The following is a 13,673-nucleotide window of genomic DNA, read 5'->3' as shown; positions in this document are numbered from 1 at the left end:
CGTTGTTCGAACCCACGTGATATCGTTTTATCCTTCATGGTTTCTGGAATCATGGCTCGTTAGTAGATCTATTATGCAGATATATTCGATTAACTGAGTGTTAATAACGCTTAATGTTTGTAGAAATGTAATTGGATTCGTACTTTGCATAATCTCGGGGGTAGACGATTGCGAGGAATGAGCCCGTCGCTCGAAGACGATTCGTCGAGCGCAAAACTGGGCAGTCCGCGTTTAAACCAAGCAGAGAGCATTTCTCGCTCGTACGAGATAGAAAACGAAGAAAACGTGAAACGAGTGGAAAACAAGGGGGGAAGCCAGGGTGTGGGTAACAGAGGATAAAACAGGGGGAGGGGACGAGATTTCCAAGAAAACCCTCTTACTATCGGTAGGATCATGAGCGATGCTAATAGGCTATACTCCTCGCAAGCGGTGCACTGGTTACATAAAGAATCGCCAGGCCAAGCATCGCGTGTTACCGTTTCGCTCATTTGCCTGGTAACGAACGTCCTCTGCGTCATGGTATACATTTATTTAAATAATTAAACACAAATTGGCTATCCTTTCTGCCGGCGGCTCGATGCCGACCATGCGAAGAACAAATTATTGCCCCCTATTTCTGGAAACATCCCAACAAATTAAACGAATTGACTTCATTATATCGCTAATTGCAGCAACAATAAAAAACCTAGCGAGGCTGTTTTACAACCGCACGAGCATCATTGAACGTGTACTTGTTAGTTTTCTTGCTTTCCTTGTTTTATTTTCTATCTCTTTCTCATCCGTATGGAAGTAAAATCGTGGCAGAAACAGTAGTTTCGTTTCGACGGGGGAATTAAGTTCAGGGAAAGGATCTCTCGAACGAGACGAGATCTCGAAGGAATTCATCGGTAAGAGAGGAATATTATGCCGTATGTTCTCGAAGGAGTTTTAGGAACGTTGCCAGACGTGGCCAGACTCGTTTCGCAGCTAGAGAGCTCGCAGAGTCGAAGAAATTGCGAGAACGGGGCGATGCGCGTTTGCATGCGAGCGAGCATTCTCAGAAATTCTCGCATCGTCCGTACACGGGTTACGGCTCTTTGTGTAAGTTTGCATGTACGCTTGTATATCGGCAACGAAATCTCTCGGTGGCTTCCTACGAGAGACAGCTACACGCGTAGCTATAACAGAGTGTATTCACCTGGCGGCGTCGTTACCTGACACGTACCTCGTACCTAATCGCGGAATTGTCTACGCTACCGTACGATGCCTGCCATGGATCAGACGTACGATCCATCTGAACTATATTACATACAAACACATAACTGGCAAACAAATCGGTGAAATTTTCTCTTATGTAAACCTGACCCTAATGAAGCCTAAACACTTCAAACAAACATCAATTGAGCCACTTCTCGGTACCTGAATAGACACATCGAGGTCTCTCGCATTATTACTCTTCCCATTTCAAGTCTTTAGGACGCGCAGATCTAGATTTAGTAATTTAGAATTCTTGATAAACACTCACAAGTTATTACGTATTTTTACTCGAGAGTCGTCTACGCTTCGAAGAGGGATATTATAGCGCTATAAAATATTTCAATTGCTTCGAATTTCATACAGCTGTATGATCTAATGGAAACAGTAACGAAGAGGATACCGAGCAAATTCCTGCAATTCCTTTTCATAATCAGAATATGAATTCCGTAGGATTCGATAATGCGAAGCGACTAAAAAGAAGTTACAAATTCTGAATAGGTTAATGGGTTAATGGGCTTGCTTCCTCAAGTTTGTGGAATAACGAGACACCGGTGAGTTGATGTAGAATGATAAAATAACAGATGTAATTCAAAAACGCTATTTGAATCCTGTACCGTAAATTTGTTTAGCCTTGCTTTCGTGTGGGTAGCACGTTCGCGGGGGTGATGTGCACGTTTTAAGGAAAGACGGTACGCGGCGACGAAAACGCTTTGCAGAGTCAGAGAGTGCAACCTGGACACAGGGCATAGAATAGGGTAATTTGGGGTTGCTACGTTCGCGGAATGTGAAACGAGGCCAGCTGGCCTGCGCGCCGTATCTCTTTGCCTTTGCTTCTGGAGTTCCGCACGGCCAATTTCACCATCGCAAAAAGGCACAATACCTCGCTTCTTTCTGTTGTTATCGAAAGCGTGGAACGCGCCGCTACACGTGACTTCGTGACATTTTCATGTACCTACCAAACCAACCGTGGTTACAGTTTGCCTTTTGTCATCTCGTGGAATTTGTTTCTACAAACTCGGTTCGAGATCAATATCTCGGTCGACTGAAAGTTTTAGATCAAACCGTTCTCTTATATGTTAGCTATTTAGTCCTTCGTGTTAGAACGAAATTAAGACGTACCGTATGCTGCATAAAAATGATTCCAATCAATACCGTACTTACTGTTGTAAATGTATAAAATTTCTAGCATAGATACTACCTGTATACCTGAAGAGAAACATTGAGACATCGTATACGTGACTTGTATTCGGTAATTGATACTCTTATACGTTGAAGTTAAAGTTGCAGTTAGAATCGAGCTTCGAGACACTCGATATATCTAGTTCTGAATCAATGGCGTGAGTGTGACTTGATATCATAAGGCATGGGGTTAATAAAACGCATATTAGACCAACGAAACCAGGATGGCATCCCTACTCTTCTTCCATCCGTCATCGCGAACGCGTCATATGAATGCGTATTGGGCTGTACGCTTAATGGCGAGTGTCGCGTTGAATATACGGCATCGCGGCCCACACAGCAAGCCACAACGGACACACTTGCCGCAATTTTATTGTCAGCAAAGAAGCCACTGTGCATAAACGATCGGCCGCTGCTCACTGACCTCGTACACCTGGCTACCCATCGTGCTGGACTTCTCGTTACTTTCCACGCGTACTATTCCTTCGCCTTTCTTTCTTTCGCCATCTTTGTAATATTACAACGTTCTATCCTCTTCGACCGGACGTTAAGAAACCATCGACGTTGAAACGCGCTTATTGACGAACTTACTACGATCATCACCGATAAATTTAAAGGTGCCCCTTCGCGATAACAAGCGTACGCGATAATCGTCTGGATATCTCGTCTGGAAAACGAAACGCGGTATTAATCGAAACGCCGAGGCCAAAACGATCCCTTCGATTGTTCGTCGCTTCTGCCTCCAAAGATCTTATCTTTCGGGATAATCGTCGAACGGCTAATTTTCAATTTATCCGGAACGTAACGGTGCAAACGTTCGAACCCGCTATCGACAACGAGACTCCGTCTTCGACGTAACCACGACCGATAATCTTCGGTATCTGATGCGGCAAGGTGTGTGCCATATCCGCCACTGCGGCCAGCCATGATAACAGGAAGTTCAGGTAAGAGAGCACGTGCGTGCGTGCGTGCATGTGCACGGGCAATTTCGACGAAGGATTGTTCGTGTGCGCGTTTCTGCGCATCGCGGCGAGCAGAAACCGACGTATCGAAGGATACGGGAGAGGAAGCTTGCCGCCGGTGTTTCTTCCTGTCACATCTCATTACCATAATACGGGCCGTAATTACGACAATTAGCATGGTAATTAAGAAAATTGCCATTCGTCTTGTTTCCGCGAGCAGAGAGGCCACCGATCGTACACCGGCGTACGTATACCTAGCTGCGTGCAACCGAACTCTTTCTTCCACGTTTCTGCCTTCTCGTCTCTCTTTCTACGTTTACCGAGTTCCTTCTTTTTCTATCGAGCTCCGGAGCGGTTTCCTTCGGCCGCGCCACTCTCCGAGTCTTTGCATTCAATTAAAGCTTAATTAGTCAAGTCGACTTCCTAATGACGCTCCCTGCTCTATTCCTCGGTCACGGAGACACACAAGGAACGAAACCGCGCCTCAAACCCTGCCACGCTATTGTTTCGCCTCGGAAGAGAAGCGTACGGTCTTATTCTGACACGACGGTCCGATTCGCTCCGCAATATCTCACCAGTTTGCTCGATGTAATTTGTTTTTCGGCGAGCTTGTTTCACGAAAAGGATGCATCTCGTCTTTTAGCGATAAATATACGTTCGGCTGAAAAGGTTTCCGATACTTTTACATTGTAAGTAAATTCATTACTCTGTCTGCGTTGGACGAAGGATCGAAATTCATCTCGATCGAACGATTCTGCTCGTCTTACTTATTCTGAATATTATCGTTGCCTGAGAAACATTGTCACAAACAAGTGCCTATGTAATCACGTATATTACAATGAATGCATAGTTCTTTATGATATGGCCGAATATTTTATTCTCGAATCTTATAGACTCTGACTCGGTACCCTAAAAACACCTACACGTACCGACCGCGAACGAACCAAGACTTGAAGATGTATTAAATCGTGCATAGACTTAATAATTCATCGTGGGTGTTCCTTGCTAAGTGGAATTCGGAGTACAAACATCGGAGAGAATCGTAATTAACAGTGCATTACTCGAACTTCGTTCGAAGAATATCCCTAGAATCCGAAATAGATCGAATACGGGAGACGAAGTTGCGGATGGATCAAGTACGAATTATCTTCGAATTATTCGCGATTAATTCCGGAATGAGGAACAGCAAGAGTCGAGTCGTTAAATTCTGGGTGATCGACTTCCAAATGCCGATACCTGATTCGCGTTGCCTTCTTTCGTCACGGTAGCAGGGGTAAGAGAAAAGAGAAGCGGAAAGAGGAGGGAAATGAAAAAGAAAGAGGTTTGTGCTCCACGGGCTGCGTGGTGAGAAAAAGAGAGAGAGGGAGAATTTTCGAGGGGGCTGGCAATTAAAAGCACCGCTGGCAATAAAGAACGGTGGCTAAACTCGTTGCAAGATCGACTACCGAGTATCGCGTTAGTCCCTTTTAGTCACGGTTCGTGGTATGGCGGCGCTAATAAAACCCGCAGCCAACCGGTATAACTTGCAAATTCGTCCGATCTTCGTCGAGGATAACGCGTCCCACGCATGCATCTCGCAATTTCCACCTATTTTCTTGACGTATCAAAACGTGAAGTTATTTTGCCATTAGAAAATATTAACATTTTGGAAATCGTAATAGATCTTAGTCCTTTTAAAGCGTTGCGAATATTTTGATACAACGGATTAATGTTCTTACAACCGAGCTAATCCATTTACATTTAGAGGAAATTAATATTTCTTGACGTTTACTACGCTGCGATTCGATCTTGCCGAAACGTTAATTACAAGGCTCCACAGGAGCTGAAGAAGAACAAACGACCAGTAAAGAGGATTGGTACCATATAACAAAAAAAAAACATTTACAAGATGATTAGCCTATTACTATGATTATATCTTATTAACGTTGGTGTAACGTGCCGATTTCCACGGTCAGGCAAAATTTGCCGCTCATTAAGTATACAAATTGCAAGAATGAATTGATTAAACGCGCGAAGGAGAGGAAGAGAGAGAGAGAGAGAGAGAGAGAGGCAATAAACAATTTGAACCACGTTAATATAATCGTCGAATGCAAAACGTGGTCAAGAATCGCATCTCATCGTCGACAGCCGACGAACGAATATCTTCTCTACTTGCCTTCCGTGCTATATGGGCGTCTCGTAACCATAGCTCATTTCATACCTGAAGAGGCAGAGAGTAGAAGAAAGACAAAGGAGGTTACAGAACTTGGAGAACGACGAGAGGCGCGAGTTCGCTGGTCGAACTCGATGCGTGGCAGATTCGGTTCTCCAATCTTCGGCCCCGAGCACTTTCGGCCCTCTTCAGACGTTTGCCGCCGCGCATCGAACTGTCCGTGCAAATTTCAATTTTAACTGCTAATCTGCCAGCTAATAGCCCCCTGCTTCGGCGTCGCCCTGCTGTTGCCGCCGCCTCGTCTTTTCTCCATCAACGACCCCCGTTCTCAATACACCCGACCTTCCTCGCTCCGCGAGTTTTTCTCTTTGGCCGATCGCCGCGCGTTGTTGTAGTGTCTCACGAGAAGAAGCTACGCTTCTGTCGCTCCTTTATGCTCCAAACTTTCTCACACGTACGCTTTTAAAACCCTACCGCACATTTCTACCTCTTTCGCTCTTTCTTCTTTCAGTTACTTCGCTTATTTTTTCGTTCTTTCGCGGTTGTTTGAATGAAAATCAAGAAACGGAGACTACAAGAATTTCTGTTTGTATAGCTATATAGTCTACTGAACGCGATGAGACCATAAATCTTCATCAAGACATCATTTATTTCCACGATCGTCCACGGTGTGCATAAATACCAAAAGTGCTTTTCCCAAGATTAATATTCCCGTTCGCGAAAGAACGTCGACACCGGCGCAGCGTTGTCCATCGGTCTCTTAACTTGCTGCAGAATCGCCACCCTCTCTTGCCCCTGTCCCACCTCTCAGCCAGGTCACTCTTATTCGTCGCCAGCCCGATGATTTATTGCAATATTTTGACGTGAAATATATATAGGAAAGATGAATTGACAGGCGAGTCTTTATGGGCAAAAGTTTGCCACCCTCCGTCGGGCAACCCCCTCGGCACCCGGACTGCGCTTCACCCGCGACGTCACCCTCCAACGGAGTCCACGCCAACTTTTCCCTAATTTTAGTGTTAATCATACGACGAAAGTTATCGAAAGCGGCAAAACAAAAGACGAAAATGACGACTGATAACGGCCAGACAAAGAGGGAACGTTTCGAAAGGTATTAGTAGATTAATTCGCACTAATGGAAGCAGAGCTCTATCAACCAGTGGAATTAGTCTTTGCAATTCTTCCACTATCTCTTCATTTATCGACAGCTTACAATTAGATTAATTACTCGAGTTTTCCCAACAGATCGTAAATTTTTGGTCGAACGAATTACAGAAAAAAGTGGAGTCCATATGGACTCGACTGAAATCCATTAACACGAGCAAGGTGGCTCTGTTAATCGATACGAGCGGTTCATAATGCACTCTATTACAACGGAAAGTACCTACTCGTAATACGGTGTAGTAAAAAAATTCCAATTGATCGATCCACTAGCTCGGATGCATTACGCAAAGCATGCCGCGCGACCCGCCCACGCATCTCGTCAGCTAATTATCTAATAAAACGACGTTCGCTCGACGTCGGTTCGCATCGCCACTACTCCTTCGTGTGTACGTGTATGTGCGCTTGCGGACGAACATATGGAAGATCTTTCACAAGCTCGAAACGCTATTGCACAGAGGTCGCGAGGAGTCGCAATACCATTAAGAGGAATGCATTATTCCCGGTCAGCTCATTGTATTCAGATACCTGGCCTCGACAGTTAGACAACCGTACTGCCAGGCTAAGGGCTGCCGATGCGAGGGCCCTTATTTGCCATTCATAGAGCTGCGAGAACGCGGTCGTGCTCGCGCATTACACCCACGAACGGATTTTTGCCACGCTGTCGCGTCGTCCACTTCCTCGACCTTTAGCCAACATTTGTTCGCCCCGTGATTTAATATCGTTTGGTAATCTAATCGTGCCTTCGTATGTAGTTATCGAACATTATTAACAGGCCGGGGACTTTGAAGCCTATTCACAGTTTTATGAACAAAAGATAAAAATATAGTATTTAAATAGAGATCTGCTTCGGCGATTAAAAGTTACGTAAGTTAAGATATAAAAATACCCGCTCCAATCACTGTAATGGTTTCTTTTTTTCAAGGTAAATCGAATTTTTTCAAATGCACGACAATTTTTGAATCGGTCAGTTAATATTTCAAGAGGTTCAGCCGTAATATCGTATAATTACAAAAACTATGATTGTTCTATTTCTTTTTTCTTTTTAATAACCGTTTCTTTGGTGGGATTTTACGAGATTTCCTTGTAGTCGTTAATTCAATGGACATTTAACGACCAAGTTACGACTGTTACAAAGTAGATGAGGAACGAGCGGAACAATCATCTTCGCGTTTTTCACAAAGGCGGAATCGAATGAAAGTCAGTGAACGCCATCGAGATAACGAAGGGAGAAGCGCGATAAGGTGGGCCGCCCTGTGCAATTTCAATTCCGGAAATCGGGGTGTATCGGGCCAATGGATGCTCTATCTTGTGTAGCTTTTTGGAAATTACGAGCCAAATGTGACTGGCCAACTGTCGCGTTTAGTTGATGGGAAAGAGAGGAGGAGACGAAGAGGGGTCAAGCGAAAAAAAACTCGGTTTCTCGTGCCTTTGTGCTTCGAATAAAGAAACCGATTTTTTGTCCATCTCCATAGAGCGGGGACCGATATTTGCATAAGCGTTGTTCAAGGACCCGTGACGAATCGTCATGAAGATGGTCGCGATTCGTTTGTATCCGATGATCTTTCTAGGGAAAATAGGGGCGCGATCTATCGTTCTGTTTTCACGCGGTATTTAACTCCCTTTGATATATGATGTTTCACTTTTTTCTGATATATTTATGTGCTTACACAAAACGTCAATACTCATCGGCACTGTAAGAAACTATTAATAGCTGTGATATTCTTTTTATGGCATAATATATCAATATATTTATGCATAAAAAAAACACGTGAAAAAGATGTTTATTCAAAGATCCAGATCTGGTTTCGCATTATCGTTCGATGTCATTAACGCTCACAATAAACATCGATAACCGTGCCGTTTTTTCTCCCTCCCGCGTGTTTCCATCGACTTGTAATAATTTCGAAATCACCATGGCGAGCTTACGAAGAACGCGATTCCTATTTCACTTGGGACGTCCGCGATCGCGGGGAATCGGTCGTATCTTGACAACGACGTCTTACATCCCGATCTTAATGCGAACGCGACACGCGAGACTCAGAGGCCATCCATAATCGCTGCGTTCCTTTTCGACGCGGATCTCGTTTCGTGGAAATCGTAACACCCTACGAAATCATCCTCGAGGAACTCCCTCTTCAGCCTTCGAGTATCCAACCACGAGATATCGTATCTTAACTTATTCCTTCCAGAATAATTCAATTGAATCACCCTGTTATCTTTTTCTGCGCGACGTTTATACTCAGCCATACGGTATCGTAAAATCAGGATCAAATACGACTGGTTTTATCAGAAAACCAACGATGCATAACCGAACGACGAGGATTTACCACTAACGATTCATGGAAGGCAACCTTCACCTTCCAACCCATTCTCCCCATTCGTTATGCAGAACTGTACGCGCTATTATCATACAAACTTTCACGAACGTATCGCTGTGTTTCGAACATCTTACCCCTCTATTCTCCTCTTCGTACGTTACTCGCTATCAGTCGGTCTTTTGCCTCGCTAATGTGAAAACTCGAGGACGTTAAGTGGCTCAACTAGCTAACGTGTCTTTGATGTTTACCGCCCACCAGTGCGTACACACTCACGCGACGCAACTGCGTAACGCTACCATGCGATTCCACCGCGGTCGGCGAGTATTATCGTGCCTCCGACAACCGACAACAACGAATCTTCCCTCTCGTATTCCCGCACGACCCCCTTCCCCCTCGCTTCTCCTTCGTCAGCCCCTTTTGCCGGTTTCTCGTATGCACGCAATGGACTTCGTGGCCGGGATCGTTTCTTCTTTTTCTTCTCCTTTCTCGTATTCTTCTCGTTCTTGTTCTTCTACGTCGTGGCCACTTAGCATCTCTTCCACGAACCTTGTTACCATGACGAATAAGAAACGCGCGCGAGGTTGCCCGCTTAATTACATCTACTATGTCAGTGGAGAGGTAGAGCGCGCTTTGGCAACTATTGCCACCATATTTCGTATTATTCGACAAATGGTTGGAATTTCGTTGGAACTTCTCTTGCGCTTGTTTCAAAAGTTAAACGATCAAGGACGGAAAGAGGTGCACTAGTGAACAGGGAGAAACGGGACGCATAATATTATCGTAAATACAATACATATATATATATGTAGAAGACACTTGAGTGATTATTATGTAACTGTATATATAAGACACTTAAGTGATTGTCAAATAAACTGTAACTTTCACGTGAATAAGCATTTTCTGCAATAACTTCTTGGACTAAAGTCTGTTCTTTTGCCTGACGTATACCAAAAGTAATCCCAGCCTGATTTCTATACTGTACGGAAAGACTCACAGACGTAGTTCAAATTTTGTCAACACGTACACTTTGGATATATAGAACATTAAAAATTGTAGACTTGTGGATCGATTATGAAGGTGTCGAGAGCTTCAAGAGACGCTTGAGATCCAGTGGATCGTACGGGACACCTGATTTTCAAATGTGGCGGGGCAAGTTTTGGCGGAGAAATTAATCCTTCCGGTCGTTAAAGTGCAACTCGTTAAGTGTGACAGTGGCTGGCAGCTGGATTGAATTGAGGCGCGTGCTATATTACGCTTGATATCGCTGTGAAACCCAACACCGCCGGCTTAGACCTCGACCCCATGAGCCGCTACCACCGCTGGCGCTACACTACCACTGCCTCCATTGCCACCAGCGAAACAGTATATCCTGCCGCCAAATGCCAACATTACACGCGACGTTAAACTTGTCCCACAGATTTTGGAGGATAAATGCCAATTTTCGAGTAATTTTTAAGTTTCAGTTGCAATGGAATTTTTCGTTTCTCGGGAATTTATTGACAAATGGATATGTGTACCGCACGATTAAACGCTCGAGGATCTCTGTACGTTATTGAAAGGCATGAAAGAAATATTGGTACTACAGTGACATAAGGTTACGTTTTTATTCCAGATTTTAAAGTTGCTCACGCGAAAACGTTCATTTGTCGGAAACGCCTCTTCGCAAACTGCGTTTCGCTCTGTCGACGATTCGCGGCTCAAGGCCGGTGTTTAAACAAGTGCAGCCGTTTTACGTGTCAATAAGTTCAGTTTTCGCACTAATACAACTACGACAGAATTTCTTTCTATCTTCTACGAAATGTAAAAGAGACAATTAATATTTTAAATAAATAGGTCTTAGACTGTGTTACCGATTGACTTCATACTCAAAGCTAAGGAAATTTTTCCAAATAAAACTGTAGGTAATATGTTCGTAATATTCCTTAAACTACCAATCGAACCATCCGTTAATTAGAAACAAAACGATGCATTAAAATATAGCAGATCCATTAAAGAAGGAAATGATTATTCCTAAAAAATTAAAGAAGCAAGTAACGTAACGAGTTAAGCCGTCTTTGCTAGCTGAGAGGTTAATAGATGATTTGAGACTTTTGCACAGCACTAAATTTCTAATCTCTCTAATCCATTAAACAACCATGAAATCTTACATCTTGCGATTAGAACCATTCCATACTGAACAAATTTCAAGCTCCAGATTCAAAACGAAGCTCCATGTATTAGAGTGAAATTTTTCCACAAATTTCGAGCCTGCGACCCTCGCGTGACTCTGTCCTCGTTCGTACGACGAAACAGAGAGTTACGTAACGATGTCGATCGGTCTCACGCCTGCACGGACGCGGGTTGCACGCGTGTATGCACGCAGCCCACGCGGAATGCGCGCTGGACGGCGCTTACGCCGTGCTAGCGAACGAGCAATTACCTTAATCCGGTGAATATTCCGCGGAATAAAAGGGGCGAGCGTAGAAGAAAAAGAGGAACCAGAGCGCGGCCAGTTGGAAACGGGCTTATGGATGGAATGCCGCGTGAAGAATGGGAGGAGGGGAAGGGAACTCGCATTAGACAATTGGCAAATCGCGAGCGGCAACGTCAACGAGCCCAGAGGTCGCGCTCGTGCCCGCGAAATATCGCGAATGCTAAGAATGCGCCCACTTTTTATTGCCTAATCCCGGAGCCTAAGTAGAGCCAGGCGACCAAGATTGACGTGAGATACTACGTTGCTTGGACTTTTGGAATCGCTTCGTAGATCCGACGAAAGATGAATGAATAGTCTGTTGAAGATGCGAAATATGATGGAATATTTTATGGTATCTTGGAGACGAGTAAAGGTAGAGTAACCTCAAGTACCTAATATCATATTCCTTTAGACTAATAAGAAATCAGGCAGCAAAGAAGCTCTGGATTCTATTATAGAAATCTGTGGATGTGCAATTAGTAGATGAGAATATTTCTTTGAAAAAATTATACGAGTACTGTAACAAAAATAAGACCGTCCAAAAAATTATTTATAAAAAATATAGAGATAGAATTTAATTTGGAATAATTAGGCAAAAGTTTCCTAAGCGTATTTTGTATTACGTAATTATTTGTATTACAGCGTATTTTATTACATTCTTGGGGAATACGAAGAAATATTAAAGTACAATTTAAAAAAAAAAATTGTTATCTTCTAAACCTTGATCGATTATGCGAACACTTTGAATAGGCAGTAAAACTGAGGTGTAGGCATAATAACATCATCCTCTCGAATTCATTGGTGGCTGTCCTTGATCCGCTAATTACCACAAAAGGAACCGCTTATTTTATAATCACACGTTATGCTCCCTCACATGCGTAATGCTAGGAAAATTACCGAGCTTGCTCGCGCTCTGTCACGCGTGCCACGATATCGCGAGTACACGACCGTCCAACTCCGTCGAGAATTGAGAGTTCCGTCTCTTTTAATTCAAAACTTCCGCGAAACCGAGCTGTTTTAATAACGACACAGAGAATGTCAGCTTGCAACGACACTGCGTGTAATTTGTTTATAGTTTGTATAAACTATAAAGAATCACGTTGTGAATCGCAGTTGTTACATTTTTCATATAAAAAAAGTCGTTGAGATCTTTGTAATATAAAATTTTGTCAAACCATTTCAAGAAAAAATATTACTCTTTTTTGAAATCATTTTCCATAATACCTTTTTCGTGGAAAAAAAATTCCTGTAATACGATAAAAAAAACCTAATCTACACTTGTATCAACCACACAGACTTTATAATTAAATACTCCGCAACGCTAACTAATTTAGCTATCACTCGGAAAACATTGGAAAAAACATCTAACGAAGCGTCTCTACTAAAAGTAGATCAAAACGATGTATTCCGCAATCGTGGAAACGAGTTTACTTATCGTCCCAGATTGTTGTATGGTAAAGGAAGAGCGTTTCTTTTTAACTGTAGAAGTGTGGTCGGAATGGTATGAAAAGGGAACCGTCCGGAAAATGGAAGTCGACACTGGAGGTGTCCGAGAAAGGCCTTGAAATTGCGAAAGACGATAGGGGAGGCTATGGGTCGGTTCTCTTTGATCCACGAGCGTTGGTTCGCGTCGTTCCGAAAAACCGAAACCTCATTATTATCCCCGCGGGCCAAAAATCCGGTGAACCCTGAATCGAGCTTTCGATTTCACGCTCCTGGCGCTCAACGAATTAATCGTTTTTCGAAAAACGCCCTTTGAATTTTCTTTGCCTCGCGTGGTAGGTAGTTTTCGAGTGACTCTACGAAATTTAGTATCTATATTTTTTTCTAGATCCTTTCATAACATAGACTCAGGTGTAACGAAAGATTTGCGTAACTAATTGTCCTAATTCTTCCTAAATATTTCATTCTAATGGCTGTCGAGAATTCCAGGGTCCACTTTCTCGGAAGCCTCTAGTTTTACAGACTTAGTATAAGCACAGCTTTTTCGTTCAAGGACAAAACTTCACTGAAGATAATTTCCAACGATTTTATAATGGGATACGGCTTTGAACTATTGAGAGGATTGCTAAACGTGACGATGTTACGCTGAGGTACCATATAGATTTCGGAGAAAAAAATACCTACCCATCGTAAAAAAAAAAACAGGATCTGTATCTCTGAAGAGCTTCTCTTCGTGAATGCTACGTTGTAAAGCAATTAGTGTAGTA

This window comes from Bombus flavifrons, chromosome 7 (assembly GCF_040668555.2).
Source record: "Bombus flavifrons isolate JBK064 chromosome 7, iyBomFlav1_principal, whole genome shotgun sequence".
Classification (NCBI taxonomy): domain Eukaryota; kingdom Metazoa; phylum Arthropoda; class Insecta; order Hymenoptera; family Apidae; genus Bombus; species Bombus flavifrons.
Note: the sequence above shows the minus strand (reverse complement) of the source record.